Below are 16859 nucleotides of genomic sequence, written 5' to 3'. Positions count from 1 at the left end.
GCGTAGCAGAAAGCCAAAGAATGAAATGGACGCTCATGGAGGGAGGGGCGACTGACATCTGTAGCTATCCCACAGTTCCCGCACTCTCCGAAAACCATTTGAATTCTTGGCTGAGTTCCCAAAGCCTGAAGGGTCAAAAACATTGTTGCGGGTGGTTCAGGGTATATGTCGTCCCCCCTCTCCCCCCATGAAAGCAAAGGGGAAAAAATCATTTCTCGCCTTTTTTCAATGTCACCGTATGTCTACTGGATGCTGCTGTCAGACGCGGTGCTGCAGCGCTACACAGCAGCATCCCCTTCCCTTCCCTTCCCGATGGCAGACGGTACAGTAGGACTGGTGTCTGTCATCGTCGTCCCGTGAGTGCTCCTGGCTGGCCTCAGTGAGGTTGCCTGGGGGCACCAGGGCAAAAATGGGAATGACTCCCAGGTCATTCTCTTCTTTAAGCTTTGTCTAATGAAGATTCAGTCCTGCCTGGAATATTATAGCAGCTGGAGGCTGCCCTCCCCTCCCCCCTTTGAGCTCTACTTGCAGAGGCAATAAAGTCAGTGTTGTTTCAAATTCCTGCATTCTTTATTACTTCATCACACAAATGGGGGGATAACGGCCACGGTAGACCAGGAGGGGTGGGGAGGAGGAAGCAATGGGTGGGGTTGTTGCAGGCACCCCGTAGACTGGCATGCAGCTCAGCATTTCTGCAGGATGTCTGGGGCCTCAATTCTGGTCTAGCCTCATTAGGCAAGCATAAGTGGCATTTTTGCCAGATGCATTGGTGGTATAGTGGTGAGCATAGCTGCCTTCCAAGCAGTTGACCTGGGTTCGATTCCCAGCCAATGCAAGGATGCAATATTTTCTCTACTGGGAATTGGTTTTATTTCAGTCACATTGTATAAGTTTATCAATGAAATGAGAGAATCAATGTCCTGCAGGTCATTGAACACATAGTGGAGGAAGAAAGGGGCAGGACTATACAATGAGCTGTTGGAGTTATCCTGGTATTACAATGTTTGGTTTATTATTAAAAAAGAATTCTTTACTTCCCTCTCCCTTTTAGACTCAGAGCCTTTAAGGTCAGAAGGGACCAGTGTGATCATCTAGTCCGACCTGCTGCACCTTGCAGGCCAAAAGACCCCACCCACCCACTCCTGTAACAGACCCGGGAGGGGAGGCAGCTCTGTGCACTGCCCCAACCCCAGGCAGCACATGGACGACCTCTGCTCCCCTCCCCCAATGGATGTGCAGAGATGTGCCAGCAGCACTGAGGTGGCTCCCTGCCCACTCTGCCTCCGTCCCTCCGTGCCGCTCTCAGAAGTGGTTGGCATGTCCCAGCATCCCCTGGGGTGGGGGAAGTGTCTCCATTCACTGCCTCTGCCCCGAGTACCAACTTCGCAGCCCCCATTGGCCAGGAACTGCAGCCAATGGGAGCTCTGGGGGCAGCGCCTGCAGGCAGCGGCACACAGAGACCCCCTGCCACGGCCCACCTAGGACCTGCTGCCGCAGGGTTGTGTGTACCAGTCACTTTGGGAGCTGCACTGGCCGGGGTAAGTGCCACCTCTCCTGCACCCCAACCCCCTCCCCCAGCGCAGAGCCCGCACCCAAATTTCCTCCCAGAGCTTTGCTTGTCATCCTTTCACCCAGAACTGTCCTTCTCCTGGGCTGCAAGTAGCCATCCCTGGGAAGCCAAGAGGCAGGAACAGGATTCTACCTCCCAGCAGCCAAGTGCACCTCCCCAGGCTTTGCAGAACGACTGGTGACGCTCTACTAACCCCACTTAGCCGCACTGAGGCGCTTAGCTTCTGTCCTGCCTTCCTCAGCTCGACTTTCCTCTTTTTTCCCATTCCTGCCTCACTCCCTCCTTTGGCAAGTCACACAAAGGAAGCCAGCAGGAAGAGCCGGCCGCCATAGGCCAACCTCCAAGGGCAGAGGAGACCAAGCCACAAGGCTTCAAAAGGTGACTGGCCAAGATCCTCTAGCTTTCCCGTGCTGATGCCAAGGCTTTTTCCCAGCTCATTTCACCACCCTCTATCCTGCAGGGGTTGAGTTTATAGCAGGTGTTACTAGCTGGCCCAATTTTGGGTAAGCGTAGGGAGGACTAAAGAGAGTTTGCCAGAAGGCAGCACATTTATTATACTGACAGCTAAGCTCAAAAGAAAAAGCGGGGGTGTGTGTGTGTCACAATCACACTTGCATACTCACGCTCTCAGGACAGGCACGGCACTGGAGATGTCAGGATTCTGCAAGGTAAGTGTCCCACAGCACAGCTATGGATGGTGTGATGAAGGTAAGTCTCCCTGAGGCACAATGAAATACAACGCAGAGAACCACTGGCCAGGCGAAGGGCATTCACTGGAGGTACAAGCTTGTGAGTGCTCTCCTGAGCACAGGGCCCCTTCCCCTTTTAAGGACCTGCACATCATGGCCTGTGACTAGAGATGACTTGGCTGCATCTGTTTGGTCACACTCCACCTTGGGCAGTGTCCATGCTCTGGGTGTGTGATCGCTGCCTAATTCGAGTCCCAGACACCTTGTCTACCTGGGAGCTCTTCTGCTCTTCACCCAGAACATTCATCCCAGGAGCATTCCAGGAGGGGGAAAGCCACTTCACAGGCATTCAAAGAGGGAGAGGAGACAGAAGTGGGAGCAGGGGAAATATAACAGACCTTTTGAGCATAGAAATCACTGCTGCTCCTACAACAACAGGAACAAGCCAGGAAGAGCTGGGAAAATTAAGCCATCATGTTTCTGTCTGGTTTTGAACCAGGGACCTTTTGCGTATTAGGCAAATGTGATAACCACTACACTACAGAAACTCTGTTTCAAGCCTCCTCCCCTCCCTTCAGAAGAACATAAGAATGGCCATACTGGGTCAGACCAAAGGTCCATCCAACCCCACATCCTATCTGCCAACAGTGGCCAATGCCAGGTGCCCCAGAGGGACTGAACCTAACAGATAATGATCAAGTGATCTCTCTCCTGCCATCCATCTCCACCCTCTGACAAACAGAGGCTAGGGACACCATTCCTTACCCATCCTGGCTAATAGCCATTCATGGACTTAACCTCCATTCATTTATCTGCAAAAAGAACAAGGAGTACTTGTGGCACCTTAGAAACTAACAAATTTATTTGAGCATAAGCTTTCCTGGGCTAAAACCAACTTCATTGGATGCATGTAGTGGAAAATACAGCAGGAAGATATATATATATATATATATATATATATATATATATATATATATATATATATTATATATATACACACACAGACAGAGAACATGAAAAATTGGGTGTTGCTATACACACTATAATGAGAGTGATCAGTTGAGGTGAGCTATTATCAGTAGGAGAAAAAGTCCTTTTGTAGTGGCTTTCATGGCCTTTGAGAAAGCAAGACAGAGCCTTGGAAGACCCAGCAGGGTTTGTGGCACAGGAATTGTTCTCAGATTCCACTGAGACTTCACCTCAGGTTGCAGGATTCAAAGTCCTGAGTGCTGGCCCTTACACCATGGGACCAGCAGAGCACCTGTTGATTACTGTAGACTTCCAGCAGGGAGGACTCTGTGGGCAGGGGCGGCTCTAGGCATTTTGCTGCCCCAAGCACGGCAGGCAGGTTGCCTTCGGCGGCTTGCCTGTGGGAGGTCCGCCAAAGTCGCAGGACCAGCGGACCCTTCGCAGGCACGCTGCAGAAGGCAGCCTGCCTGCCGCCCTCGCGGCGACCGGCAGAGCACCCCCCGCGGCTTGCTGTCCCAAGCACACACTTGGTGTGCTGGGCCCTGGAGCCGCCCCTGTCTGTGGCGACAATTTTTTCTGGCAGGGAGGACTCAGTGGGAACATGCCTCTCTGGCCAGCCCTGCATTTGCTCAAAAAGTCAGCACCCAGCACTTTGCTGCAGGCCCAGAGGCCTTTCTTCCTCCAGACTGTGAGGCCAGCGGACAGGTGCTGGAGGTTGCTGGTTCTTAGGGGTCACTTTTCAGCAGGGCCAGATTCTATGTGTGGGGCAGATAGAGTGGGTGCCCTGGACTCAGGGTGCAAAGAAACACTCAGCCCTCTCCCCTGTATTGGGTGGGGGGTGCTGCCACCCCCTGCTGGAAGGTAATGGGAGGGGAGGGGCGCTGTGAGTCACTCAACACCTGACCCTGGTGGCAGCAGTGCTGTGGGGAGCTCCAGGTGTTTCTAGGATCTGCTATTGCACCTGCCTGTGAAGTCCAGCTTTCCCCAGCACATTCACTGCGGTGCAATTGGGTCACTGTTTCCATGGCTGAACAGCAAAGAATCGCTCCCAGTTTCCCTTCTATCGGCAGCAGAGTTAGCCTGTGTCGGTGGTTAATGAGGTGGATCTAGTTGTAGATTGTTATTCATTCCCCACCTTGACAATTCACACAGTCCCTTTCCCATGCAGATTCCCAGCACCTCGGTGATCCTGGTAGCAGGGGTTGGGTCCTGAGATTTTCAGGATTCTTTCCGCCTCCACCTGGAGTGAACTCAGCTTTTCCCCCATCCCAGACAATCCATGAAATAACAACAGGGGCATAAAGAAAGAGGGGAGGGAACATCTCACGGACAGAGCTGGATGTGCCCAGGGCCCCCTGCTTGTCCATTGTTTCCATGGAATTTGGCCCCCTGCTTTGCACAAGGGACAGAGAAAGATCTTGCTGTTCTGTGTCTGTGCAAGGAAAATTGTGCTTCTGTATGAAAGACAGGAGGGAAATGGCCCATGGTGGGACAATATCCTCAGGATTAAGACTTAAGGACTCAGGCTGAGAACTGCTATAACTCCACTCATCTGGGATTTAACAAATTATCTTCCATGGAGCAGGGCCAGTTCCAGTGTTTTTGCCACCCCAAGTGGAAAAAAAAAATAAAAAAGCTGCAATCAAGGGCAGCTCTACCTCTGCTGCTTTTGGCGGCAAGTTGCTTCCCTCCTAGAGGGACTGAGAGGGCTGAATTGCTGCTGAAGCCTCCCCTTTCCATTGGCCGCCCCAGGGACCTGCTTGCTATGCTGGTGCCAGCCCTGCCACAGAGACACTAGGAAGATGGGGGAATTAGGAAAATACCATGGATTTGTTTATATTGTAAGTGAAGAATAACTGAAGTATTTTTGGTTTAAAGTCACTTTTGCCTGACTGGGAATTGAACCCAGGCTTTGGCAGTGAAAATACCAAATCCTAACCACTAGACCACCAGGGAGCTAATGATGCTGTTTTTCTTCTCGCTTATGCTACACTTTCTTAGGCTACTTTCTATCCAACTTCTGAAACTGCTCCATTGTCCACTCCCTGAGGGGCTAAGAGCAGAGAGTGCAGGAACCCCTGTGCTCAGGGTCACAACCTCAGCCCAACCCAAGGCACTGAAACAAACTCAAATGATGCTTCCTCCAGCAGGATCACAGAGCAACACAAAGAAAACCCATGAGGAACAATCCTCCTCTGCCTTCATTTACCCCATCGCAACCCTCTCAGCAGCCGACTCTTGCAGGAAGGACACTGAGCTGATAGGAGCTCTGGCACAGAGACCAAGGGAGGGGTGTTGCACCCCCTCAGTGTGAGCTGATCACATTCTGACTCTGGAGGAGAAGGGAAAGGCCATGGCCACATGATGGGGCCAGTATGTACCACAACATGGTTCTTTTATGTGGGATGACTCTGAACATCGACTGATCTCCACTCCCTTGGATTTGAAGAGATGTTTAGTTGTGTACTTAGGAACCTATAAGGCTGAAGCAATTTTATGGATGGTGACACTACGATTAAAGGGTTCTACTGGGAGGTAGAACCCTGATTAAAGGATCAGAGGGGTAGCCGTGTTAGTCTGGATCTGTAAAAGCAGCAAAGAATCCTGTGGCACTTTATAGACTAACAGACATTTTGCAGCATGAGCTTTCGTGGGTGAATACCCACTTCGTCGGATGCACGGAGATAGCTGGGAGTGCTGGTGGCATAGGGTCTGAGTAGAGAGTCCACATATCCAGACAGTCCTTCAGTGAGAGTGCCTGATTGAAGGGTTATTTAATGTTGTAGAAATTGTTAAAAACACTTAGCTTAAAATGGAACTGCCTGTTATTAAAGGCTGGTTTCCCCACATCAGTTCCATAAGCTCTGCTAGAAAGGCCCTGGGTTCTCTCCTGCCTCGGTGGGAACTGGAGGGAATCGTCCCCTGCTGCCCTTGGCTCTAGGCTGGTTTTTCTGGGGAGGGGACGTGGAATTGATTTGTTTGCTGTTGAGAAGGGAGCCAGGCCAGTTCTCAGGGAACGAGAACTCCCAGCATCTTCCCAGCCCAGCCCAGGCTGCTGCCCTGTCCCAGCCTCTGTTCCCCTGGGGGCCCTGCGTGTTTGACTCTAGAGCAGGCCGGGAGCAGCAGCTGAGGCAGAGGACAGCCTGGGCCAGGCAGATAAGAAGGAGTTTAGCAAGCAAAAAAGGTAAAATGGCAGGGGAATATTACCTTGGACTCGACGGCATTTCTCCATTGGTCTGTCTGCTCTGGGGCAGGGACAATAACACGTCCTGCTGCATTCGATATTTCAAAGGGCAGTTTAGGATTTTCATTCTTACACACGGTGCACAAAGCAGGACTCAACCTTTGCTGTAAACTAAACAAGCTGCCCACAGATTCTGGCAACCACAATGAGCATTTGGGTGAGAGCTCAGACCTGCCCCTGTCCTACAGAGGGGAGGGGGGTCATCTTTGAGGGGACTGGACCACTGACCTATCAGTTCTTAACTCCCAAACGTTCAGTAACTCTATTATCAGTGCCTGTGAGTGTTATTTAAACCATAAGAAAAACCACACTGGGCTAGACCAAAGGCCCATCTAGCTCTGAAACTTCTCTTCTTACAGTAGCCAATAACAGGTACCCCAACATCCAGCCAACAAGGCACCACTGGGAGTTGAACCCAGAATCCCCTGTTTACAAAACAGATGTTTTAACCAGCTAAGCCATGGTGCCTGTGTGTGACTAAAGCACTGTCTGTCCACACCTGACTCCCTGCCATTGCCACCAGGGCCTGACAAGCTTTGCTTTTGTTTGGATTCCGCAAAGCAGAGGAGCAGGTGACGTTTTCCTTGCAAGCTGTGTGTGAGTGAATCTTTGGCCAGGTCTGCACTACAAAGTTGTTTCAGCAGAATGATATTGCTCTGGTGTGTGAAAAACACACAACGCTCTCTCGGTCGGCAGCTTGTGGCTGGTGCACACACGGCAATGCCACGTCTGGCGACAAAACAGCCCTGTTTTGGTGACAAAATAAAACGATATTGATGAGAGGTCTAGAGCTTTTTGCAGCAAACTTAAAGTGGCAGAGTGTCAGTGTAGATGCTGCTGTTCATTATATCACCATAACTGGCCTCCTCCAGTATCCCACAATGCCCGCCATGAACTCGCCTGCCCTGCACTCCTGCTACAGAGGCTGGGCCCCTCCCCTTTCATCACTCTGGGAAGTTCTGATAGCTGAGCCTGCTGCTCTGCTCCGGCAGCCAGGAGCAAATCACTGCCGTGGATGCTGCTCTCTCCCGCACTGCAAACACAGAGTAGGTGGTGGGAGTTTCCTTACAGTGTAGGGGGGCCACTGGAATCCGAACTGTGACACGCCCAGGACATCCCTTCCCTTGAGGAGGCTCTTACCTTCTAAACAGGGACATCTGTTTTCTAGTAAATCACGAAAAGGGAAGGAGAAAACTCGAAAGAGGTTCCCCCTGGCACTCACGTACGTGAACCCAAATACTCTCTCAGTCCTCAAAGAGAGACCTGGAGAAGGAGACTTGCTGAAGCAAAGCCACAGGGGTCTCTGAGGTTTCCCTGGCCCCTGGCCCCTTGCCCCTGTCCTGCCTGCCTGATATCAGCATCTCTCTGTGAGGTCACCACCTCCCCACCACCTTTGACCAATAGTCTGAGGTCCTGCAAAATGCCTTTGTGATGTCACTGCCACACCCCTCCCTTGCTGGGCTAATGTCCTGCCCCTGCCCAGGCACTTTGGAGGTTTAAGCTACTCCCTGTGGATCACCCCACTCAAGGAGCGTTCGTTCTAGGAAGCAAGCTGGCTAGACAGGAAAACATCAGACGCTGTTTGGATGGACAGGGTGGGTCTCAGGGGAGGGGCAGAGAGGGTGGTGGAGGGGAGGAGGAACTGAATGCAATGCTCCAGATGTGGCCTCACCAGTGCTGAATAGAGGGGAATAATCACTTCCCTCCATCTGCTTGAAATGCTCCTACTAATCCAGCCCAATATGACCAGTTACCAATATTGAATGCAGACACAGCAATATCTGATACATTGGTTCCTGTCCATTCAGGAGGTTATTTCCCACCTATTCATAAATAATGAAGATGCTTTAAGCGGAGGGAAGAGAACTGTCCCGTCCGTGCAGTTAACCCATCTCCCCGAGAGGTGGTAGCTATGTCAGTGGGGGGAAGCTATGTTGGTGGGTGTGCAAGCTGTGGTATCTACATGTGTATATAAAGTTTAATCAAACCCCATTTTTAAAACCCCTGTGGCCTGGGAATAGAAAAGGAGCTCTCTGAGGCAGAGCCCGTCCTTCAAAATCCTTAAGATCACTGACTTGCCACTGCAAATGTCATGGGGGTATAGCTCAGTGGTAGAGTGTTTGACTGCAGATCAAGTGGTCCTTAGTTCAACTCTAAGTGTCCCAATTTCTTAAATAAAAATAATCCTGTTTCCAGTATGCTCCAGAGCTCCACTAAATAGGGATCCCTGAAATGAATAGACACACTCAATGTTTGCCTGTGCAAATGCACAAAAACTTAGCAAACATGTCCCCAGCTGAAATCAGTTCCAATCCTCTAAGTCTCTAGGTTTGTTTTCATCAACTAAACAAAGGCCCATGAAGACACATTTGCAGGTCCTTGGCCTCCATGGGCTACAATGTGCAGAAGAACAAGAACCACATCCACTTGGTTGGCATGGACTAGTCTGTATTACATTTGGTAAGTAAGTTGCCACTGGGACTGAAAACTCTACTGGGGTGGACAGGAGCCTGTTACAAAACTAAAATAACCAAGATTTACAAACTCCCTGTTACACATTCAATCCTCTGTTTGTGCACACGACATCAACTGGGGCTCTTATAACTGGCAGCCTTCCTTTAACACAGATCGTTGTTCCTTGCGACTTTCAGATACATTCAAATGGCAGCTGTTCAGAGGTCATGTGCTGCTAGTTCATGAGCAGCAGCAGAGTCTCTGTACGTTACCAACTGTAGAGCTGGGTGTGTCTGCATCCAAGTAACTGCAGAGTCAGTGTAGTCCCAGACAGTTAATTGCACAGTCTCACTTTCTGGTCTCATTGATCATTTGGGTAGAAACAGCAACGGTTTGGTGGGTTTTGTTTGTTTCCCCTTCCTTTTCTCCTAAGGAATGTGTGATCTTGAGCATGTTAGTTTCAGTTCCCTGTGGGTCAGGAAAATTCCATCGCCTTGAACTAGCTGGGAAGTGACCTGTTTGTATCACCTAGAATAAAGGAGCTTTTGTAAAGCAGTTTCATCTTTAAATATGCTGGGATAAAAATAGTAAACAGTAAATTCCACAGCCAGACACCAGGCCAGGATCAATCGATGGGGCCAGGATCAATTAATTACAGAAGAAACAAACTCTTGGGAAGTAGCTGTAATTTGTCCCCAAACCTTTCCTTGTTCTCATATGCTATCAGGGATTCTCTTCTAGAGGGCAGAGTTAAGGTTATCTAGGCATGTACCCTCACTCTGTATTCCCTGTTTTTCCAGAGTTTGAGTTTTACTGAACTCGATGTTCTGGAAGGTAAGAGATAGTCACAGTCAAAGTTAACTCTGTGTTAACAAAGGTTTTGTTAGTGGCAAAAAATGTGACTAATCCCTCACTGCGGTAATTCCACTGACTTCAGTGTACTCTTTCCCCATTTCTAGTTCCAAAAAAATAAGCAAATTAAAACAACCTTGAGACCTAAAATGCTGTGAGAAAATGGAAATTTTAGTAGCTCAAATAATTCAGTTTCTTCTGTGTCTTGTACGTGTGTAAATGGCACAACACGTTGATTTATAAGCACATCTTTCTTAACTTCTTTAAATATTCTGTAGTACATTGACTAGATCAGGTGGGTTGTTCAATGCAGTGAGGTTTTCATGCATTGCCTAATACATATTTTTCATATTATGTAAATGAACACAACTCATTGAACACAAAATTGTGTATTTCATGCTGTGAACTGTGTTGGTAGCTCAAATTAATAGGTTTATTTTCTCTCTCTCTCTCTCTGTGAGGCACAACAAAATAATTTAGTGATGCTGAAAATGTTCCCTTCTCCTCCAGAACTGCCTTGGAATCACCTTCCCTTTGTAGATTAATCTGCCCCTGAGTCTCTACAAGGAAAATATAGTTTCTATGAAAAAAACACAATTTTTTAATTAAAGGGACTGAGACAGAATAGCCACATGATGGTGACACATCAGGAATGCAAAGCAACAGGTTTGTTGCCAGCTCAAAGAGCCTGAGGCAGAGCAACAGCAGGGTTCGTTGCCCGGTGTGCGTCGCACACACCAGGGTGGAGAAGCAAACCACGTTTATTTGAGCTCAAAAAAAGGTGCCAGGGAGAAAAAGCATCTCAAATCCTGCACACCCGCGCGCAGGCGGGGTCCCAGCATTTATACCCCCCTTGTTTGTGGAAGCCTTTTGTTTGGTTTTCCCCCTCACCCCTCCCTTCCCAACAGCAGTTACTTTAAACATTACATCTCAGCGTGTTAGAAAAGTTCCCATTTCCATATTTATCTATGGCCTTCACAGCACAGACGCATGCAGATTTTCCTCCCCCCCTCCCCCTCCTCCCCGCCGCTTTTTGCTGTTTCAAACTGTCCTGCAGCTGCAAGCTGAGACAGCTGACAGTTACACATTTTGCTTGCTGTTTTGTTAGCATCTTAGGCTTTGGCTACACTTACACTTCAAAGCGCTGCCATGGCAGTGCTGCCGCGGCAGCGCTTTGAAGCGCTAAGTGTAGTCAAAGCGCCAGCGCTGGGAGAGAGCTCTCCCAGCGCTGTCCGTACTCCACCTCCCTGTGGGGAATAATGTACAGCGCTGGGAGCCACGGTCCCAGCGCTGGGGCTTTGACCACACTGGCGCTTTGCAGCGCCGCAATTTGCAGCGCTGGAGAGGGTGTGTTTTCACACCCTGCTGCAGCGCTGCACATTTGTAAGTGTAGCCAAGCCTTTAGGCTGCTTAAAGTTCACAGCATGGAAGAACTTGGGTTCACTCAGGCCCAAATTCACAACTTTGGTTTACTTAGGCCTAGTGACACCAACAGGTTCCTGGTTTGCACATTGATGGTGACAAGGGATTGAACTCGACTCCCCTCTTTTCACAGACACATTTGTTTTATTCTCTGAGGTCAAACATCAGTTTAAATGTTGTACTTAGTCCTCTGCCTTGTAGCTTCAACAGCCGCAGATGCAAGATGAGTTACTGCAGCCTAGACCTTGTGTCCGTGTTTAGGTGGTTTTCACCTAAATGTTCAAGCAGCTCCCAGTAATGTCCCGAGCTCCCCAAGTGCCACTGACAGCTGAGCTCTTCCTGCCCACTGAGCCCAGCCCAGACAGTGGGTGGGGGGTGAGTTTGTACCCGAATAACTGACAGAGCCAAGCAAGGAGCAAAGAAATGTTTGCTTCGGTCACTAGGTCTCTGTTTCTATTGCTCGTTTGCTCTCTCCCCTTCCCTGATAAGGAGCAACGGTAAGAGAGGAAGAGGTTAAAACATGTGCTAGGTGGTGGCTGGGTTTGGATGACAAATTTAAAACCATCTCAGCGCCCTCTAGTGTGACACTGACACCATCAGATTCTCACCTTTCACTCACACTTCATTAATAACAGTTTCCCTGAACTACTTTGCTGTGATTATTTCAATGGCTCCGACACCGATACCTGCTGCCCCTTCTGGCTGGTTAATTGCACTGTTTGGAACCTGCTCCTAAAATTACACCCTTCCTGGGAGCAAGATTCAGAACTGCCCAAGGAAACCCCATTGGGTTTCAAGTGCAGCCCAGGCAGGGTGGCAAGAGGACAGCACAGGGGTCTCAGAGCTTCTTCTTCCTCACAGAGAGAAGGTTAAGGGGGGGGCACTAGTTATGACTCCTGGGTTTTAGTCCTGGCTGTGGGAGGAAAGGGGTGTTTAGTGGATTAGAGTTGGGGGCTTAGGAATCAAAGAGGAAACATCTCCCTTTTCAGCTTCAGTGCACATTGAACAAGAACATGGCTTCTCATCTCTTCGGTTTCAGAGGAGCAGCCATGTTAGTCTGTATCCTCAAAAAGAACAGGAGTATGTGGCACCTTAGAGACTAACAAATTTCTTAGGTTCTGTTGCCATCATGTGGCCATTTCATTTCACTTCTTATTGTTAAAAAGTTTGGGTACTTTGCACAGAAACATCATCTCCTTGGGAGAGACAGAGAAGTGGAAGCTGCATTGATTTAATCTCTGAAAAATAGATAAGGATTAAAATATTCCCCCGACAGCTCAGTCCCAACCGTTCTCCCTCGCTGCTGCCAGTGAAGCTCAGTTCTGTACCATGGCCCCAAGAACTGCTGGGTGCAAGTCCTGGGCCTGATGTGAAGTCAATGTAGGGGTGACTCTGCCTGCCTAGACTGTTCTGTAGACAAATTCAGACACAGACCATGTCTGGTGAAGGAGAGACAGATGTGTTGTTTGATTGTTTTTCTCATTTTAAATTTACTTGATCATTTTGATGGCAAAAATATTTGTATGAGACCATGAAAAAAGGAAGAAACCATAAAAATACCCATGGGAGAAAGGGGGTTTCTGAGGCCAGGGTAGATATGGAGATTTTTATGAAAGGGGGAGAGGCCAAATTAGGGCCTTTAGCTGGAGCAAAGGGGGAGGGTTTTTTGTGCAGTTTCATTTTAACCAGCCTCACATCCTGTAGTCCCTACTTCCCCACCCCATCAACAAGTGACCTAGCGCCTCCCCACTGGCAAAGCCACCTGTGACTCCTGACACAGCCCCACTGGTCTGGCCCTCCTCCCCACTGCAAAAACTGCAGATCCCCCAGCACTCCCTCTCCTAGCTGGACCCCCTGGCAGCCAGAGCTCTTCACAGAACTGCCGTGGTTGCTCCCCTGGGGCTCTGGTCAAGGACGGCTACCAGCTTTTCCTGAGAATGCAGTTGAGAAATGACTCACCCTTCTCTAGATTCTCGCCTGTGGGCTCTGAGAAGCCGGATGGGCTCTATATGATAAAGTCCATGTAACATTCCCCTCACATCCCAGCCGTGGTATGTCACCAGTAGCGGCTGTCCCTGGGTAGCAGCCAAGGATGTTTCCCACCATTCAGGAGACCCCAGCCTGGGACTAAAGTCAACTTCAGGCTTCTTCTCTCTCCCTTCTTGGAATCAAGTTCATGTTTTTGCCAAGAGTTAAAGCAGCCCGGACCCCCACAGTCTGGATCAATGTCACAAGTTCCCAGTGTCTTCATGGAAGAGAATTTGTTAAATCCCAGATGAGTGGGGTTAAATCAGTTCTCAGCCTGAGTCCTTTGCTCTTAATCCTGAGGATATTGTCCCACCATGGGGCCATTTCCCGCCTCTCTTTCCTAGGGAAGCACAATTTTCCTTGCACAGACACAGGAACAGCAAGATCTTTCTCTGTCCCTTGTGCAAAGCAGGGGGCCAAATTCCATGGAAACAATGGACAAGCAGGGAGCCCTGGGCACATCCAGCCCTGGCTGTGAGATGTTCCCTCCCCTGTTTCTTTATGCCCCTGTTGTTATTTCATGGAATGTCTGGGATGGGGAAAAAGCTGAGTTCACTCCAGGTGGAGGGGGAAAGAACCCTGAAAATCTCAGGACCCAACCCCTGCTACCAGGATCACTGAGGTGCTGGGAATCTGCATGGGAAAGGGACTGTGTGAATTGTCAAGGTGGGGAATGAATAACAATCTACAACTAGATCCACCTCATTAATCACTGACACAGGCTAATCCTGCCGCAGATAGAAGGGAAACTGGGAGTGATTCTTTGCTGTCAGCCATGGAAAGTGACCCAATTGCACCGCAGTGCATGTGCTTGGGAAAGCTGGACTTTACAGGCAGGTGGAAATAGTGGATCCTAGAAATACCTGGAGTCCCCCACACCATTTCTGCCACCAGGGTGAGATGTTGAGCTACTCACAGCACCCCCCACCATGACCTTGCAGCATGGGGTGGCAGCACCCCCCACCCAATGCAGGGGAGAGGGCTGAGTGTATCTCTGCACCCTGAGCCCAGGGCACCCACTCTCTCTGCCCCACACATAGAATCTGGCCCTGCTGCAAAGTGACCTCTAAGAACCAGCAGCCTCCAGGACAGCAGGTTTGATCCTCAGAGCAGGGAATGTGTCCACCATGCTGCTCTTAGGCCACTGGGTGCTCTGGAAACAAGAGGGCTCTGAGTGTAACCTATTGCATATATGGCTGATCTGGGACTATAGCTCAGTTGTAGCGCATGTGTGTTGTATGTATGAGGTCCTGGGTTCAATTCCCAGCATCTCCAAGTTCTTTTCACCCTGCTGCTTTGCTCATGCCCAGAGGGGATGTGGCCCAGCAATCTCCCTGCAGGAATTTCAAGCCTGCTCTGTGAGGGGTAAGTGCCATTTGCATGGAAGGTTGTGGGGGGGGTTCTGTGCCTAAGTCTCCTCTGTACATTTAAGGGCAGGTCTACACTAAGGGCGGGGGTCGAACTAGGGTATGCAAGTTCAGCTACGTGAATAGTGTAGCTGAACTCCAAGTACCCTAGTTCGAACTACTTACCCGTCCACACGCTGCAGGATCGAAGTCTGCGGATCCAAGGTTGACTCCGCCACCGCCTTTTGCAGTGGTGGAGTACCGGAGTCGACCGCGGCGCTTCCGGAGTTCGAACTATCGCGTCTAGATCAGACGCGATAGTTCGAACTCCAAGAAGTCGAACTCACCGCGTCGACCCGGATGGTAAGTGTAGACTAGCCCTAAGATTCCCACCAGCTGTGCTGCTTGGGACAAGGGTAGTTGAGAAAGGAGAATCCTCCAGGACTGGAGGGAAAGGTCCCATCTGCTCAGACTGAGAGGCAAAGACTAGACTTATTTCTTGTCTGGGCCCAATCTTTTCACCTGGTATAGCCCTTGTTCCAGCTCAGGTGGTAGCTAGGGGATGTCTCATGACTGTAGCCACCTTTCTTCTGTTCCACCCCCTTATACAGCTTTGGTACAAGGCAGGAATCTTTTGTCTCTCTCTCCTGGGGAAGAGCCCCAGGTTTAAGATGGATTCCTGTACCAGGTGACATGGTCACATGTCCTGTGAGACCCCCCCGCAAGCCTTCATTCTTCCTAGCCTGACTCACAGATGGTGCAGGACAGAGCCATCTCCAGTCAATTGTCCTGGTTAATGGGAGCCATCAAGAGTCCAAACCACTATTAATGGCCCACACTTTTCATCATTACAACATGACCTCAGAGTTATAGTTCATATTTCTAGTTTCAGATCCAAGAATGATCGGTTCATACAAATAGGATGAACACACACAGTAGATTATAAGCTTTGTAATGATACCTTACAAGAGACCTTTTGCATGAAGCATAGTCCAGTCACTTTATATTCACACTCATTAGCATATTTTCATAAAACCCTATGGAGTGCAACGTCACAGCAGGGAAAGGGTTTTACTGCAGCACCAGGAAGCAGTTGAGTTTCATGTTCAGGCTGTGGAGTTCATCCAGGTTACTCGTAAGCACACAGAGACCTTAGCGGGTGCTTTTGATACAGGAATGGCCCAGACATGATAAAGTGATGGGAATTGCATTGTCCTTTTTTATTTCTCTATTCCCAATGACATTTCTGTTTGTGATTTCGTTTTGCTTTGTATAACTGTGTTTTCTCCTGGATTTGATATTTAATGAAAAAAAGAATAAGGCCTCAGGGTGCTGGATGGAGGAGCAGGCTGGGGCTAGGACTGCTAAGAGAGTAAGAGTAGCAGGTTTTCTGTATTGTTTCCAGCCCTCATTTTTCTTGACTAGTTTCTCTTCTGCACGAAATTTGTCTTTTTTTAAATGTGAAGCTGGCTGGCTCAGTTGGCAGAGCATCAGACTTTTAATCTGAGGGTCCAGGGTTCAAGTCCCTAGTCAAGCAAAGAAACACTTTCCCCCTGTGACATCCCCAAAGAGTTTTAGAAGGACTCTCCTTGACTTTAGTTTTTCCTTTTCAGGACATGGCCTTTCCTAGGAAGGGCCCTTTACTGCCTGGGACTGAAGGTGCTACTGCCTCACCTGTCCACTGGCCTCACAGTCTGGAGGAAGAAAGACCTCCGGGTCTGCAGCAAAGTGCTGTGTGTTGACTTTTTGAGCAAATGCAGGGCTGGCCAGAGAGGCATGTTCCCACTGAGTCCTCCCTGCCAGAAAAAATTGTCCCCACAGACAGGGGCGGCTCGAGGTCCAAATAGTGACCATAATACAATAGCATTCAGCATCCCTGTGGTGGGAAGAACATCTCAACTGCCCAACACTGTGGCCTTTAATTTCAAAAGGGGGAACTATACAAAAATGAGGGGGTTAGTTAGACAAAAGTTAAAAGGTACATTGACTAAAGTGAAATCCCTGCAAGTTGCGTGGGCCCTTTTTAAAGACACCATAATAGAGGCCCAACTTCAATGTATACCCCAAATTAAGAAAAACAGTAAAAGAACTAAAAAAGAGCCACCGTGGCTTAACAACCATGTAAAAGAAGCAGTGAGAGATAAAAATACTTCCTTTAAAAAGTGGAAGTCAAATCCTAGTGAGGCAAATAGAAAGGAGCACAAACACTGCCAACTTAAGTGCAAGAGTGTAATAAGAAAAGCCAAAGAGGAGTTTGAAGAACAGCTAGCCAAAAACTCCAAAGG

General features: G+C 49.2%; 4 non-coding genes across 4 annotated transcripts; 2 read left to right on the top strand and 2 right to left on the bottom strand.

Annotated features, from left to right (window-relative positions):
• Positions 1–763: 763 nt before the first annotated feature.
• TRNAG-UCC lies at positions 764–835 on the top strand. Its single transcript has one exon. It is a non-coding gene; the product is annotated as a tRNA-Gly (tRNA).
• A 1899-nt stretch (positions 836–2734) lies between these two features.
• On the bottom strand, positions 2735–2807 carry TRNAI-AAU. Its single transcript has one exon. It is a non-coding gene; the product is annotated as a tRNA-Ile (tRNA).
• Positions 2808–5112: 2305 nt separating this feature from the next.
• On the bottom strand, positions 5113–5184 carry TRNAE-UUC. The gene has a single exon. It is a non-coding gene; the product is annotated as a tRNA-Glu (tRNA).
• A 3381-nt stretch (positions 5185–8565) lies between these two features.
• On the top strand, positions 8566–8638 carry TRNAC-GCA. Its single transcript has one exon. It is a non-coding gene; the product is annotated as a tRNA-Cys (tRNA).
• The last annotated feature ends 8221 nt before the right edge of the window (positions 8639–16859 follow it).

The sequence above is a fragment of the Mauremys reevesii genome, linkage group 23, assembly GCF_016161935.1.
Source record: "Mauremys reevesii isolate NIE-2019 linkage group 23, ASM1616193v1, whole genome shotgun sequence".
Classification (NCBI taxonomy): Eukaryota; Metazoa; Chordata; order Testudines; family Geoemydidae; genus Mauremys; species Mauremys reevesii.
This window is presented reverse-complemented; position numbering and strand designations above follow the sequence as displayed.